Genomic DNA, 17,416 nt, shown 5'->3' with positions numbered 1-17,416 from the left:
GACAGAGACATGATGCTGCTGGCTGCAGACAGGTGATGAGACAGAAGTGATGCTGGCTGAGGTCCGGTGCTATGTGTTTCTGTGGAGACGTGATGCTGCTGACACACAGCCATGCTGCTGACACACAGCCATGCTGCTGACACACAGCCATGCTGCTGGTGGAGTGACTCACAGGGTGGAGGACAGAGGGAGGACCGCAAGTCATTTCAGAGTTGAAGAAGCTCCTCGGAAGAGAGGAGCGAAAGAGCCGAGCCGAGGCTGCCGGCTACATCCAAGCTGCCATGATAGTCACACCTCTGTGAAGGATAGCATCATCACAGTGAGTAGCTATATCATTTCCACCGTCTACATCCAAGTTGCCATGATAGTCACACCTCTGTGCAGGATAGCATCATCACAGTGAGTCGCTATATCATTTCTATATACCTCCCTCCTCCCTCCCTCGCTCCATCCTCATCCTCCTCAGACGGACGGACATCACCCCAGGGTTGCTGTGGCAACGGAAGGTCTGGATGTGTAGGACACTTTACAGGGAAACGCTGCTGCTGAATGTGTCATCATTTTCTCTCATCTCTTTCTTCTCCATCACTCTCCCTCCTCTCCCTCTCTTCTCTCTCTCTCTCCATCGCTCTCTATCTCTCTCTCTCTCTCTCCACTCCCTCTCTTCTCTCTCTTGACTCTCCCTCTCATCTCTCTCTTCTCCATCGTCCTCTTATCTCTCTCTTCTCCATCGCTCTCTCTCTATCTCCACCCCCTCTCTTCTCTCTCTCGACTCTCCCTCTCATCTCTCTCTTCTCCATCGCTCTCTATCTCTCTCTCTCCTCTCCCTCTCTTCTCTCTTCTCTCCCTCTCTTCTCTCTCCTCTCCCTCTCTTCTCTCTTCTCTCCCTCTCTTCTCTCTCTCTCCTCTCCCTATCTTCTCTCTCTCTCCATCCCTTCTGTCTTTTCCTTTCTCTGTGTGTGTGGACGGTTCATCAGGGGAATGAATCATAAGGTTGGGTCAGTAATATTGTCATAGAGATCCTACTCCATTCCTTCCCATGCTCCCTCTCTTTCCCTCCTTCCCTGTGTATTTCATTACATTACATTACATTACATAATATTACATTACATAATATTACATTACATTACATTACATAATATTACAGTACATTACATTACATAACATTACATAATATTACATTACATTACATTACATAATATTACATTACATAACATTACATAACATTACATTACATTACATTACATAATATTACATTACATAACATTACATAATATTACATTACATAACATTACATAATATTACATTACATAATATTCCATTCCATTCCATTCCATTACATTACATTACATAATATTACATTACATAACATTACATAACATTACATTACATAACATTACATAATATTACATTACATAACATTACATTACATAACATTACATAATATTACATTACATAACATAATATTACATTACATAATGTTATATTACATTACATAACATTACATTACATTACATTACATTACATAATATAACATTACATAACATTACATTACATTACATAATATTACATTACATAATATTACATTACATAATATTACATTACATAACATAATATTACATTACATAATATTACATTACATAATATTACATTACATTACATTACATAATATTACATTACATAATATTACATTACATTACATTACATAATATTACATTACATAATATTACATTACATTACATAATATTACATTACATTACATAACATTACATTACATAATATTACATTACATTACATTACATAATATTACATTACATAATATTACATTACATTACATAATATTACATTACATTACATAATATTACATTACATTACATAATATTACATTACATAATATTACATTCCATTCCATTACATAATATTACATTACATTACATAATATTACATTACATAATATTACATTACATAATATTACATTACATTACATTACATAATATTACATTACATAACATTACATTACATAATATTACATTACATTACATTACATAATATTACATTACATAATATTACATTACATAACATAATATTACATTACATAATATTACATTACATTACATTACATAATATTACATTACATAACATTACATTACATAATATTACATTACATAATATTACATTACATAACATTACATTACATTACATAATATTACATTACATTACATTACATTACATTACATAATATTACATTACATAATATTACATTACATTACATAATATTACATTACATAATATTACATTACATTACATAATATTACATTACATTACATTACATTATATTACATTACATAATATTACATTACATTACATAATATTACATTACATTACATTACATAATATTACATTACATAATATTACATTCCATTCCATTACATAATATTATATTACATTACATAATATTACATTACATTACATTACATTACATTACATAATATTACATTACATTACATTACATTACATAATATTACATTACATAATATTACATTACATTCCATTACATAATATTACATTACATAACATAATATTACATTACATAACATTACATTACATTACATAATATTACATTACATTACATTACATAATATTACATTACATTACATTACATAATATTACATTACATTACATAATATTACATTACATTACATAATATTACATTACATTACATTACATTACATAATATTACATTACATTACATAACATTACATAATATTACATTACATTACATAATATTACATAACATTACATTACATTACATAATATTACATTACATTACATAACATTACATAATATTACATTACATTACATAATATTACATTACATTACATTACATAATATTACATTACATTACATTACATAACATTACATAATATTACATTACATTACATAATATTACATTACATTACATTACATTACATAATATTATATTACATTCCATTCCATTACATAATATTACATTACATTACATAATATTACATTACATTACATAATATTACATTCCATTACATTACATAATATTACATTACATTACATTACATAATATTACATTACATTACATTACATAACATTACATTACATAATATTACATTACATTACATAATATTACATTACATTACATAATATTACATTACATTACATTACATTACATTACATAATATTACATTACATAACATTACATTACATTACATAACATTACATTACATTACATAACATTACATAATATTACATTACATTACATAATATTACATTACATTACATTACATTACATAATATTACATTACATTACATAATATTACATTACATTACATAATATTACATTACATTACATTACATTACATTACATAATATTACATTACATTACATAATATTACATTACATTTTAGGGCTTTATTGGAATTGGCATGGGAAACACATGTTAACATTGATCTTTATTGGCATGGGAAACATATGTTAACATTGATCTATATTGGCATGGGAAACATATGTTAACATTGATCTTTATTGGTATGGGAAACATATGTTAACATTGATCTATATTGGCATGGGAAACATATGTTAACCTTGCTCTTTACTGGTATGGGAGACATATGTTAACATTGGTAAGGGACGACATGCAGGGGTCAGTAAACCAGAGGTGGGCAACGGTAAGGACGACAGGCAGGGGTCAGTAAACCAGAGGTGGGCAACGGTAAGGGACGACAGGCAGGGGTCAGTACACCAGAGGTGTGCAACGGTAAGGGACGACAGGCAGGGGTCAGTACACCAGAGGTAGGCAACGGTAAGGGACGACAGGCAGGGGTCAGTAAACCAGAGGTGGGCAACGGTAAGGGACGACAGGCAGCGGTTAGTAAACCAGAGGTGGACAACGGTAAGGGACGACAGGCAGGGGTCAGTAAACCAGAGGTGAGCAACGGTACCGGTCGGCAGGCAGGGGTCAGTAAACCAGAGGTGGGGCAACGGTAAGGGACGACAGGCAGGGGTCAGGAAACAAGAGGTGGGGCAACGGTAACGGACGACAGGCAGGGGTCAGTAAACCAGAGGTGGGGCAACGGTAAGGGACGACAGGCAGGGGTCAGTACACCAGAGGTGGGCAATGGTAAGGGACGACAGGCAGGGGTCAGTACACCAGAGGTGGGCAATGGTAAGGGACAACAGGCAGGGGTCAGTAAACCAAAGGAGGGGCAACGGTAAGGGATGACAGGCAGGGGTCAGTACACCAGAGGTAGGCAACGGTAAGGACGACAGACAGGGGTCAGTACACCAAAGGTGGGGCAACGGTAAGGGACGGCAGGCAGGGGTCAGTAAACCAAAGGTGGGGCAACGGTAAGGGACGACAGGCAGGGGTCAGGAAACCAGAGGTGGGCAATGGTAAGGGACGACAGGCAGGGGTCAGTAAACCAAAGGTGGGGCAACGGTAAGGGATGACAGGCAGGGGTCAGTACACCAGAGGTAGGCAACGGTAAGGGACGACAGGCAGGGGTCAGTACACCAAAGGTGGGGCAACGGTAAGGGACGACAGCCAGGGGTCAGTAAACCAAAGGTGGGGCAACGGTAAGGGACGACAGGCAGGGGTCAGTACACCAGAGGTGGGGCAACAGTAAGGGACGACAGGCAGGGGTCAGTACACCAGAGGTAGGCAACGGTAAGGGACGACAGGCAGGGGTCAGTAAACCAGAGGTGGGCAACGGTAAGGGACGACAGGCAGGGGTCAGTAAACCAGAGGTGGGCAACGGCAAGGGACGACAGGCAGGGGTCAACAAACCAGAGGTGGGCAACGGTAAGGGACGACAGGCAGGGATCAGTAAACCAGAGGTGGGCAACGGTAAGGGACGACAGGCAGGGGTCAGTAAACCAGAGGTGGGCAACGGTAAGGGACGACAGGCAGGGGTCAGTAAACCAGAGGTGGGCAACGGTAAGTGACGACAGGCAGGGGTCAGTAAACCAGAAGTGGGGCAACGGTAAGGGATGACAGGCAGGGGTCAGGAAACCAGAGGTGGGGCAACGGTAAGGGACGACAGGCAGGGGTCAGTAAACCAGAGCTGGGCAACGGTAAGGGACGACAGGCAGGGGTCAGGAAACCAGAGGTGGGGCAAAGGTAAAGGACGACAGGCATGGGTCAGGAAACCAGAGGTGGGGCAACGGTAAGTGACGACAGGCAGGGGTCAGTAAACCAGAGCTGGGCAACGGTAAGGCACGACAGGCATGGGTCAGGAAACCAGAGGTGGGGCAACGGTAAGGACGACAGGCATGGGTCAGGAAACCAGAGGTGTATCAGGGCTGGTCAGGCTAACAGTATGTAACTACTGCAGAATGTATCAGGGCTGGTCAGGCTAACAGTATGTAACTACTGCAGAATGTATCAGGGCTGGTCAGGCTAACAGTATGTGACTACTGCAGAATGTATCAGGGCTGGTCAGGCTAACAGTATGTAACTACTGCAGAATGTATCAGGGCTGGTCAGGCTAACAGTATGTAACTACTGCAGAATGAATCAGGGCTGGCCAGGCTAACAGTATGTGACTACTGCAGAATGTATCAGGGCTGGTCAGGCTAACAGTATGTGACTACTGCAGAATGTATCAGGGCTGGTCAGGCTAACAGTATGTGACTACTGCAGAATGAATCAGGGCTGGTCAGGCTAACAGTATGTGACTACTGCAGAATGAATCAGGGCTGGTCAGGCTAACAGTATGTAACTACTGCAGAATGTATCAGGGCTGGTCAGGCTAACAGTATGTGACTACTGCAGTGTCTCAGGGCTGGTCAGGCTAAACAGTATGTAACTACTGCAGTGTCTCAGGGCTGGTCAGGCTAACAGTATGTGACTACTGCAGAATGTATCAGGGCTGGTCAGGCTAACAGTATGTGACTACTGCAGAATGTATCAGGGCTGGTCAGGCTAACAGTATGTGACTACTGCAGAATGTATCAGGGCTGGTCAGGCTAACAGTATGTAACTACTGCAGAATGTATCAGGGCTGGTCAGGCTAACAGTATGTAACGACTGCAGAATGTATCAGGGCTGGTCAGGCTAACAGTATGTGACTACTGCAGAATGTATCAGGGCTGGTCAGGCTAACAGTATGTGACTACTGCAGAATGTATCAGGGCTGGTCAGGCTAACAGTATGTGACTACTGCAGAATGTATCAGGGCTGGTCAGGCTAACAGTATGTAACTACTGCAGAATGTATCAGGGCTGGCCAGGCTAACAGTATGTAACTACTGCAGAATGAATCAGGGCTGGTCAGGCTAACAGTATGTAACTACTGCAGAATGTATCAGGGCTGGTCAGGCTAACAGTATGTAACTACTGCAGTGTATCAGGGCTGGTCAGGCTAACAGTATGTGACTAATGCAGAATGTATCAGGGCTGGTCAGGCTAACAGTATGTAACTACTGCAGAATGTATCAGGGCTGGTCAGGCTAACAGTATGTAACTACTGCAGAATGAATCAGGGCTGGTCAGGCTAACAGTATGTAACTACTGCAGAATGTATCAGGGCTGGTCAGGCTAACAGTATGTAACTACTGCAGAATGTATCAGGGCTGGTCAGGCTAACAGTATGTAACTACTGCAGAATGTATCAGGGCTGGTCAGGCTAACAGTATGTGACTACTGCAGAATGAATCAGGGCTGGTCAGGCTAACAGTATGTAACTACTGCAGAATGTATCAGGGCTGGCCAGGCTAACAGTATGTGACTACTGCAGAATGTATCAGGGCTGGTCAGGCTAACAGTATGTGACTAATGCAGTGTCTCAGGGCTGGTCAGGCTAACAGTATGTAACTACTGCAGAATGTATCAGGGCTGGTCAGGCTAACAGTATGTAACTACTGCAGAATGAATCAGGGCTGGTCAGGTTAACAGTTTGTGACTACTGCAGAATGTATCAGGGCTGGTCAGGCTAACAGTATGTAACTACTGCAGAATGTATCAGGGCTGGTCAGGCTAACAGTATGTGACTACTGCAGAATGTATCAGGGCTGGTCAGGCTAACAGTATGTAACTACTGCAGTGTATCAGGGCTGGTCAGGCTAACAGTATGTGACTACTGCAGTGTCTCAGGGCTGGTCAGGCTAACAGTATGTAACTACTGCAGAATGTATCAGGGCTGGTCAGGCTAACAGTATGTGACTACTGCAGTGTATCAGGGCTGGTCAGGCTAACAGTATGTAACTACTGCAGTGTATCAGGGCTGGCCAGGCTAACAGTATGTGACTACTGCAGAATGTATCAGGGCTGGTCAGGCTAACAGTATGTGACTACTGCAGTGTCTCAGGGCTGGTCAGGCTAACAGTATGTAACGACTGCAGAATGAATCAGGGCTGGTCAGGCTAACAGTATGTAACTACTGCAGGATGTATCAGGGCTGGTCAGGCTAACAGTATGTGACTACTGCAGAATGTATCAGGGCTGGTCAGGCTAACAGTATGTGACTACTGCAGAATGTATCAGGGCTGGTCAGGCTAACAGTATGTAACTACTGCAGAATGAATCAGGGCTGGCCAGGCTAACAGTATGTAACTACTGCAGAATGTATCAGGGCTGGTCAGGCTAACAGTATGTGACTACTGCAGAATGTATCAGGGCTGGTCAGGCTAACAGTATGTAACTACTGCAGAATGTATCAGGGCTGGTCAGGCTAACAGTATGTAACTACTGCAGAATGTATCAGGGCTGGCCAGGCTAACAGTACATTCTGTGATTGCAGGAATATACTATGCTGGTTTACTCTGCTGTTTTCTCTCTCTCTCTCTCTCTCTCTCTCTTCTCTCTCTCTCTCTGTGTTATCATATCTACCACTGTGTTACCATATCTACCACTGTGTTATCGCATCTACCACTGTGCTATCGCATCTACCACTGTGTCATCATATCTACCACTGTGTCATCATATCTACCACTGTGTTATCGCATCTACCACTGTGTCATCCTATCTACCACTGTGTCATCGTATCTACCACTGTGTCATCGTATCTACCACTGTGTTATCGTATCTACCACTGTGTTATTGTATCTACCACTGTGTTATCACATCTGCCACTGTGTTATCACACCTGCCACTGTGTTATCGTATCTACCACTGTGTTATTGTATCTACCACTGTGTTATTGTATCTACCACTGTGTTATTGTATCTACCACTGTGTTATCACATCTACCACTGTGTTATCACATCTGCCACTGTGTTATCACACCTGCCACTGTGTCACCCCTGCCCGCCTAACCCCTCCACCCTCACGATGAGGGCCTCACCTCACCCTGCCTAACCACTCCACCCTCATGATGAGGGCCTCACCCCTGCCCGCCTAACCCCTCCACCCTCATGATGAGGCCCTCACCTCACTTCACCCCTCACCGCCTAACCCCTCCACCCTCATGATGAGGCCCTCACCTCACTTCACCCCTCACCGCCTAACCCCTCCACCCTCATGATGAGGAGCTCACCTCACCCCTCCCCGCCTAACCCCTCAAACCCTCATGATGAGGGGCCTCACCCCCTCCCAGTCTAACCCCTCCACCCTCATGATGAGGGCCTCACCCCTACCCGCCTAACCCCTCCACCCTCATGATGAGGGCCTCACCCCTACCCGGGAGAGAGAGGAAGAGTGATAGGGAGAAGGAGAGAGAGAGAGAGAGGGGGAGGGAGAGAGAGAGGGAGGGGGAGAGAGAGAGAGGGAAAAGGGAGAGGGAGAAGGAGAGAGAGAGAGGGGGAGGGAGAGAGAGAGGGAGGGAGGGAGGGAGAGAGAGAGTGGGAGAGAGAGAGAGAGAGAGACGGAGAGAGAGAGAGAGAGGGAGAGTCTGGTGACTCTACGTCACCAGACAGTTAATCTGTCTCAGCACAGTAATGCCTTCCAGATGTGCTGCTGTAGACATCACACACACACACACACACACACACACACACACACACACACACACACACACACACACACACACACACACACACACACACACACACACACACACACACACACACACACACACACACACACACACACACACACACACACACACACACACACACACACACACAAAAAAAATAAACAGAGGGAGTGAAAGAAAGCTACCCTTGTGAATAAAAACAAGTTATTATGAAACAAGTCATTGTGAGGCTTAGGGTTGTTGAATCTACCAGTAGAGATTCCTCCCATCCTCCTCACGTCGACTGTTACCATTCATGCAGCTAAAGGAGAGTTTCCCCTCCATCACAGAGTAAACAACATCACTGTGTAAACGGCAGGGTAGCCTAATGGTTAGAGTGTTGGGCTCGTAACCGGAAGGTTGCAAGTTCAAATCCCTGAGCTAACAAGGTACAAATCTGTCGTTCTGCCCCTGAACAGGCAGTTAACCCACTGTTCCCAGGCTGTCATTGAAAATAAGAATGTGTTCTTAACTGACTTGCCTAGTTAAATAAAGGTAAAATATTCTGGCAAGCTATTGGTTGAGGCCTACTTCAATATGTTATACATTATTATCAATATGGTGTGTGTAGAGAGAGAAAGAGATGTTATACATTATTATCAATAAAATCAAATCAAATCAAATTTATTTGTCACATACACATGGTTAGCAGATGTTAATGTGAGTGTAGCGAAATGCTTGTGCTTCTAGTTCCGACAATGCAGTAATAACCAACAAGTAATCTAACTAACAATTCCTAAACTACTGTCTTATACACAGTGTAAGGGGATAAAGAATATGTACATAAGGATATATGAATGAGTGATGGTACAGAGCAGCATAGGCAAGATACAGTAGATGGTATCGAGTACAGTATATACATATGAGATGAGTATGTAAACAAAGTGGCATAGTTAAAGTGGCTAGTGATACATGTATTACATAAGGATGCAGTCGATGATATAGAGTACAGTATATACGTATGCATATGAGATGAATAATGTAGGGTAAGTAACATTATATAAGGTAGCATTGTTTAAAGTGGCTAGTGATATATTTACATCATTTCCCATCAATTCCCATTATTAAAGTGGCTGGAGTTGAGTCAGTGTCAGTGTGTTGGCAGCAGCCACTCAATGTTAGTGGTGGCTGTTTAACAGTCTGATGGCCTTGAGATAGAAGCTGTTTTTCAGTCTCTCGGTCCCAGCTTTGATGCACCTGTACTGACCTCGCCTTCTGGATGATAGCGGGGTGAACAGGCAGTGGCTCGGGTGGTTGATGTCCTTGATGATCTTTATGGCCTTCCTGTAACATCGGGTGGTGTAGGTGTCCTGGAGGGCAGGTAGTTTGCCCCCGGTGATGCGTTGTGCAGACCTCGGTTGTGGGCGGAGCAGTTGCCGTACCAATATGCAGTTCAGTCACCAATATGCTGTGTGTGTGTGTAATAATGAACAACCACAGTAAAGTAGGTTTGAGAGCTTCGAGTTCACTGTTCACTATCACTGTCCAAGCACAGTGGGGAACAGGGCACAGATCCTCAAACAGTTCAACAGCTGTATAATCGAGAGCATCCTGATTGGTTGCGTTACCGCCTGTTACGGCAACAGCTCGGCCTCCGACCGCGAGGCGCTACAGAGGGTGGTGTGTACGGCCCAGTACATCACTGGGTCCAAGGCACTACAGAGGGTAGTGAGTACGGCCCAGTACATCACTGGGTCCAAGGCACTACAGAGGGTGGTGTGTACAGCTCAGTACATCACTGGGTCCAAGGCACTACAGAGGGTAGTGAGTACGGCCCAGTACATCACTGGGTCCAAGGCACTACAGAGGGTAGTGAGTACGGCCCAGTACATCACTGGGTCCAAGGCACTACAGAGGGTGGTGTGTACGGCCCAGTACATCACTGGGTCCAAGGCACTACAGAGGGTAGTGAGTACGGCCCAGTACATCACTGGGTCCAAGGCACTACAGAGGGTGGTGTGTACGGCCCAGTACATCACTGGGTCCAAGGCACTACAGAGGGTAGTGAGTACGGCCCAGTACATCACTGGGTCCAAGGCACTACAGAGGGTAGTGAGTACGGCCCAGTACATCACTGGGTCCAAGGCACTACAGAGGGTAGTGAGTACGGCCCAGTACATCACTGGGTCCAAGGCGCTACAGAGGGTAGTGAGTACAGCTCAGTACATCACTGGGTCCAAGGCGCTACAGAGGGTAGTGAGTACTGCCCAGTACATCACTGGGTCCAAGGCGCTACAGAGGGTAGTGAGTACGGCCCAGTACATCACTGGGTCCACAGAGGGTAGTGAGTCTACATCACTGGGTCCAAGGCGCTGAGGGTACGGCCCAGTACATCACTGGGTCCAAGGCGCTACAGAGGGTAGTGAGTACGGCCCAGTACATCACTGGGTCCAAGGCGCTACAGAGGGTAGTGAGTACTGCCCAGTACATCACTGGGTCCAAGGCGCTACAGAGGGTAGTGAGTACGGCCCAGTACATCACTGGGTCCAAGGCGCTACAGAGGGTAGTGAGTACGGCCCAGTACATCACTGGGTCCAAGGCGCTACAGAGGGTAGTGAGTACGGCCCAGTACATCACTGGGTCCAAGGCGCTACAGAGGGTGGTGAGTACGGCCCAGTACATCACTGGGTCCAAGGCGCTACAGAGGGTGGTGAGTACGGCCCAGTACATCACTGGGTCCAAGGCGCTACAGAGGGTAGTGTGTACGGCCCAGTACATCACTGGGTCCAAGGCGCTACAGAGGGTAGTGAGTACGGCCCAGTACATCACTGGGTCCAAGGCGCTACAGAGGGTAGTGAGTACGGCCCAGTACATCACTGGGTCCAAGGCGCTACAGAGGGTAGTGAGTACTGCCCAGTACATCACTGGGTCCAAGGCGCTACAGAGGGTAGTGAGTACTGCCCAGTACATCACTGGGTCCAAGGCGCTACAGAGGGTAGTGAGTACTGCCCAGTACATCACTGGGTCCAAGGCGCTACAGAGGGGTAGTGAGTACTGCCCAGTACATCACTGGGTCCAAGGCGCCAAGAGCGCTACAGAGGGTAGTGAGTACTGCCCAGTACATCACTGGGTCCAAGGCGCTACAGAGGGTAGTGAGTACGGCCCAGTACATCACTGGGTCCAAGGCGCTACAGAGGGTAGTGAGTACGGCCCAGTACATCACTGGGTCCAAGGCGCTACAGAGGGTAGTGAGTACGGCCCAGTACATCACTGGGTCCAAGGCGCTACAGAGGGTAGTGAGTACGGCCCAGTACATCACTGGGTCCAAGGCGCTACAGAGGGTAGTGAGTACGGCCCAGTACATCACTGGGTCCAAGGCGCTACAGAGGGTAGTGAGTACGGCCCAGTACATCACTGGGTCCAAGGCGCTACAGAGGGTAGTGAGTACGGCCCAGTACATCACTGGGTCCAAGGCGCTACAGAGGGTAGTGAGTACGGCCCAGTACATCACTGGGTCCAAGGCGCTACAGAGGGTAGTGAGTACGGCCCAGTACATCACTGGGTCCAAGGCGCTACAGAGGGTAGTGAGTACATCACTGGGTCCCAGAGGGTACATCACTGGGTCCAAGGCGCTACAGAGGGTAGTGAGTACGGCCCAGTACATCACTGGGTCCAAGGCGCTAGAGGGGACAGCAGAGGGCGCTACAGAGGGTAGTGAGTACGGCCCAGTACATCACTGGGTCCAAGGCGCTACAGAGGGTAGTGAGTACGGCCCAGTACATCACTGGGTCCAAGGCGCTACAGAGGGTAGAGGGGACAGCTCAGTACATCACTGGGTCCAAGGCGCTACAGAGGGTAGTGTGTACGGCCCAGTACATCACTGGGTCCAAGGCGCTACAGAGGGTAGTGAGTACTGCCCAGTACATCACTGGGTCCAAGGCGCTACAGAGGGTAGAGTACGGCCCAGTACATCACTGGGTCCAAGGCGCTACAGAGGGTAGTGAGTACGGCCCAGTACATCACTGGGTCCAAGGCGCCACAGAGGGTAGTGAGTACTGCCCAGTACATCACTGGGTCCAAGGCGCTACAGAGGGTAGTGAGTACGGCCCAGTACATCACTGGGTCCAAGGCGCTACAGAGGGTAGTGAGTACGGCCCAGTACATCACTGGGTCCAAGGCGCTACAGAGGGTAGTGAGTACTGCCCAGTACATCACTGGGTCCAAGGCGCTACAGAGGGGTGAGTACGGCCCAGTACATCACTGGGTCCAAGGCGCTACAGAGGGTAGTGAGTACGGCCCAGTACATCACTGGGTCCAAGGCGCTACAGGTGAGTACCCCAGTACATCACTGGGTCCAAGGCGCTACAGAGGGTAGTGAGTACGGCCCAGCATCACTGGGTCCAAGGCGCTACAGAGGGTGCTGAGTACGGCCCAGTACATCACTGGGTCCAAGGCGCTACAGAGGGTAGTGAGTTCTGCCCAGTACATCACTGGGTCCAAGGCGCTACAGAGGGTGTGAGTACGGCCCAGTACATCACTGGGTCCAAGGCGCTACAGAGGGTGGTGAGTACGGCCCAGTACATCACTGGGTCCAAGGCGCTACAGAGGGTAGTGAGTACGGCCCAGTACATCACTGGGTCCAAGGCGCTACAGAGGGTGGTGAGTACGGCCCAGTACATCACTGGGTCCAAGGCGCTGAGGGTAGTGAGTACCCCCAGTACATCACTGGGTCCAAGGCGCTACAGAGGGTAGTGAGTACGGCCCAGTACATCACTGGGTCCAAGGCGCTACAGAGGGTAGTGAGTACCCCCAGTACATCACTGGGTCCAAGGCGCTACAGAGGGTAGTGAGTACTTCCCAGTACATCACTGGGTCCAAGGCGCTACAGAGGGTAGTGAGTACGGCCCAGTACATCACTGGGTCCAAGGCGCTACAGAGGGTAGTGAGTACGGCCCAGTACATCACTGGGTCCAAGGCGCTACAGAGGGTAGTGAGTACTGCCCAGTACATCACTGGGTCCAAGCTTTCTGCCATCCAGGACCTCTAACTTCAGTCACCACGATCAAAGACTGTTCTCTCTGCTACCGCAAGGAAGGTGGTGCCGGACCGCCAAGTCTGGGACCAAAAGGCTCCTTACAGCTTCTACCCCCAAGCTATTAGACTGCTGAACAGCTTCTACCCCCAAGCCATTAGACTGCTGAACAGCTTCTACCCCCAAGCTATTAGACTGCTGAACAGCTTTAGACTGCTGAACCCCCAAGCTATTAGACTGCTGAACAGCTTCTACCCCCAAGCCATTAGACTGCTGAACAGCTTCTACCCCCAAGCCATTAGACTGCTGAACAGCTTCTACCCCCAAGCCATTAGACTGCTGAACAGCTTCTACCCCCAAGCTATTAGACTGCTGAACAGCTTCTACCCCCAAGCCATTAGACTGCTGAACAGCTTCTACCCCCAAGCCATTAGACTGCTGAACAGCTTCTACCCCCAAGCCATTAGACTGCTGAACAGCTTCTACCCCAAGCCATTAGACTGCTGAACAGCTTCTACCCCCAAGCCATTAGACTGCTGAACAGCTTCTACCCCAAGCCACTAGACTGCTGAACAGCTTCTACCCCCAAGCTATTAGACTGCTGAACAGCTTCTACCCCCAAGCTATTAGACTGCTGAACAGCTTCTACCCCAAGCTATTAGACTGCTGAACAGCTTCTACCCCAAGCTATTAGACTGCTGAACAGCTTCTACCCCAAGCTATTAGACTGCTGAACAGCTTCTACCCCCAAGCCATTAGACTGCTGAACAGCTTCTACCCCCAAGCCATTAGACTGCTGAACAGCTTCTACCCCCAAGCCATCAGACTGCTGAACAGCTTCTACCCCCAAGCCATCAGACTGCTGAACAGCTTCTACCCCCAAGCCATTAGACTGCTGAACAGCTTCTACCCCCAAGCCATTAGACTGCTGAACAGCTTCTACCCCCAAGCCATTAGACTGCTGAACAGCTTTACCCCCAAGACCCCCAAGCCATTAGACTGCTGAACAGCTTCTACCCCAAGCCATTAGACTGCTGAACAGCTTCTACCCCCAAGCCATTAGACTGCTGAACAGCTTCTACCCCCAAGCCATTAGACTGCTGAACAGCTTCTACCCCCAAGCCATAGACTGCTGACAGCTTGACCCCCAAGCCATCAGACTGCTGAACAGCTTCCCCCAAGCCATTAGACTGCTGAACAGCTTCTACCCCCACCATTAGACTGCTGAACAGCTTCTACCCCCAAGCCATTAGACTGCTGAACAGCTTCTACCCCCAAGCCATTAGACTGCTGAACAGCTGTATACCCCCAAACCATTAGACTGCTGAACAGCTTCCCCCCAAGCCATCAGACTGCTGAACAATTAATCACATTTGAGATTGATGAACAGCCATCAATTGACTATAAACTTTTGCAACTCCTGTTTATAACATATATTGACTCTGTAACTCCTTCCTACATGTACATATTACCTCAACTAACCTGTACCCCCTGTATATTGACTCTGTACCGGTACCCCCTGTATATAGCCTCCACATTGACTCTGTACCGTAACACCCTGTATATAGCCTCCACATTGACTCTGTACCGGTACCCCCTGTATATAGCCTCCACATTGACTCTGTACCGGTACCCCCTGTATATAGCCTCCACATTGACTCTGTACCGGTACCAACTGTATATAGCCTCCACATTGACTCTGTACCGGTACCCCCTGTATATAGCCTCCACATTGACTCTGTACCGGTACCCCTGTATATAGCCTCCACATTGACTCTGTACCAGTACCCCTGTATATAGCCTCCACATTGACTCTGTACCGGTACCCCCTGTATATAGCCTCCACATTGACTCTGTACCGGTACCCCCTGTATATAGCCTCCACATTGACTCTGTACCGGTACCCCGTGTATATAGCCTCCACATTGACTCTGTACCGGTACCCCCTGTATATAGCCTCCACATTGACTCTGTACCAGTACCCCCTGTATATAGCCTCCACATTGACTCTGTACCGGTACCCCCTGTATATAGCCTCCACATTGACTCTGTACCAGTACCCCCTGTATGTAAACCTCCACATTGACTCTGTACCGGTACCCCCTGTATGTAAACCTCCACATTGACTCTGTACCGGTACCCCCTGTATATAGCCTCCACATTGACTCTGTACCGGTACCCCCTGTATATAGCCTCCACATTGACTCTGTACCGTAACACCCTGTATATAGCCTCCACATTGACTCTGTACTGGTACCCCCTGTATATAGCCTCCACATTGACTCTGTACCGGTACCCCCTGTATATAGCCTCCACATTGACTCTGTACCGGTACCCCCTGTATATAGCCTCCACATTGACTCTGTACCGGTACCCCCTGTATATAGCCTCCACATTGACTCTGTACCTTAACACCCTGTATATAGCCTCAGACTGCTCTGCTGTGTTCAAACTGTGCTCTGCTGTGTTCTAAATGCTCTGCTGTGTTCTAAATGCTCTGCTGTGTTCTAACTGCTCTGCTGTGTTCTAAATGCTCTGCTGTGTTCTAAATGCTCTGCTGTGTTCTAAATGCTCTGCTGTGTTCTAACTGCTCTGCTGTGTTCTATCTCCCTCTGCTGTGTTCTAACTGTTCTGCTGTGTTCTAACTGTTCTGCTGTGTTCAAACTGTGTTCTGCTGTGTTCTAACTGTGTTCTGCTGTGTTCTAACTGCCCCGCTGTGTTCTAACTGTGGTCTGCTGTGTTATAAACCGCTCTGCTGTGTTCTATCTGTGTCTACTGTGTTCTGCTGTGTTCTAACTGCTCTGCTGTGTTCTAACTGTGTTCTAACTGCTCTGCTGTGTTCTAACTGCTCTGCTGTGTTCTAACTGTGTTCTAACTGCTCTGCTGTGTTCTATCTGCGCTGCTGTGTTCTAACTGCTCTGCTGTGTTCTAACTGTGTTCTAACTGCTCTGCTGTGTTCTAACTGCTCTGCTGTGTTCTAACTGCTCTGCTGTGTTCTAACTGCTCTGCTGTGTTCTAACTGTGTTCTAACTGTGTTCTATCTGCGCTGCTGTGTTCTAACTGCTCTGCTGTGTTCTAACTGCTCTGCTGTGTTCTAACTGTGGTGTGCTGTGTTCTAACTGTTCTGCTGTGTTCTAACTGCTCTGCTGTGTTCTAACTGCTCTGCTGTGTTCTAACTGCTCTGCTGTGTTCTAACTGCTCTGCTGTGTTCTAACTGCTCTGCTGTGTTCTAACTGCTCTGCTGTGTTCTAACTGTTCTGCTGTGTTCTAACTGCTCTGCTGTATTCTAACTGCTCTGCTGTGTTCTAACTGTGGTGTGCTGTGTTCTAACTGTTCTGCTGTGTTCTAACTGCACTGCTGTGTTCTAACTGCTCTGCTGTGTTCTAACTGCTCTGCTGTGTTCTAACTGTGTTCTAACTGCTCTGCTGTGTTCTAACTGTGTTCTAACTGCTCTGCTGTGTTCT

At 46.6% G+C, this 17,416-nt stretch overlaps 1 long non-coding RNA gene across 1 annotated transcript in view; it reads left to right on the top strand.

Annotated features, from left to right (window-relative positions):
- Window positions 1-206: 206 nt before the first annotated feature.
- The window catches only part of LOC135538622 (uncharacterized), a 67,772-nt gene continuing 50,562 nt past the window's right edge, over window positions 207-17,416 (top strand). The window contains exon 1 of the long non-coding RNA XR_010455459.1: window positions 207-319. This is a non-coding gene — a long non-coding RNA (uncharacterized LOC135538622). The remainder of the gene's footprint in view (window positions 320-17,416) is intronic.

This window comes from Oncorhynchus masou, unplaced genomic scaffold (genome assembly GCF_036934945.1).
Source record: "Oncorhynchus masou masou isolate Uvic2021 unplaced genomic scaffold, UVic_Omas_1.1 unplaced_scaffold_991, whole genome shotgun sequence".
Taxonomy (NCBI): domain Eukaryota; kingdom Metazoa; phylum Chordata; class Actinopteri; order Salmoniformes; family Salmonidae; genus Oncorhynchus; species Oncorhynchus masou.
This window is presented reverse-complemented; position numbering and strand designations above follow the sequence as displayed.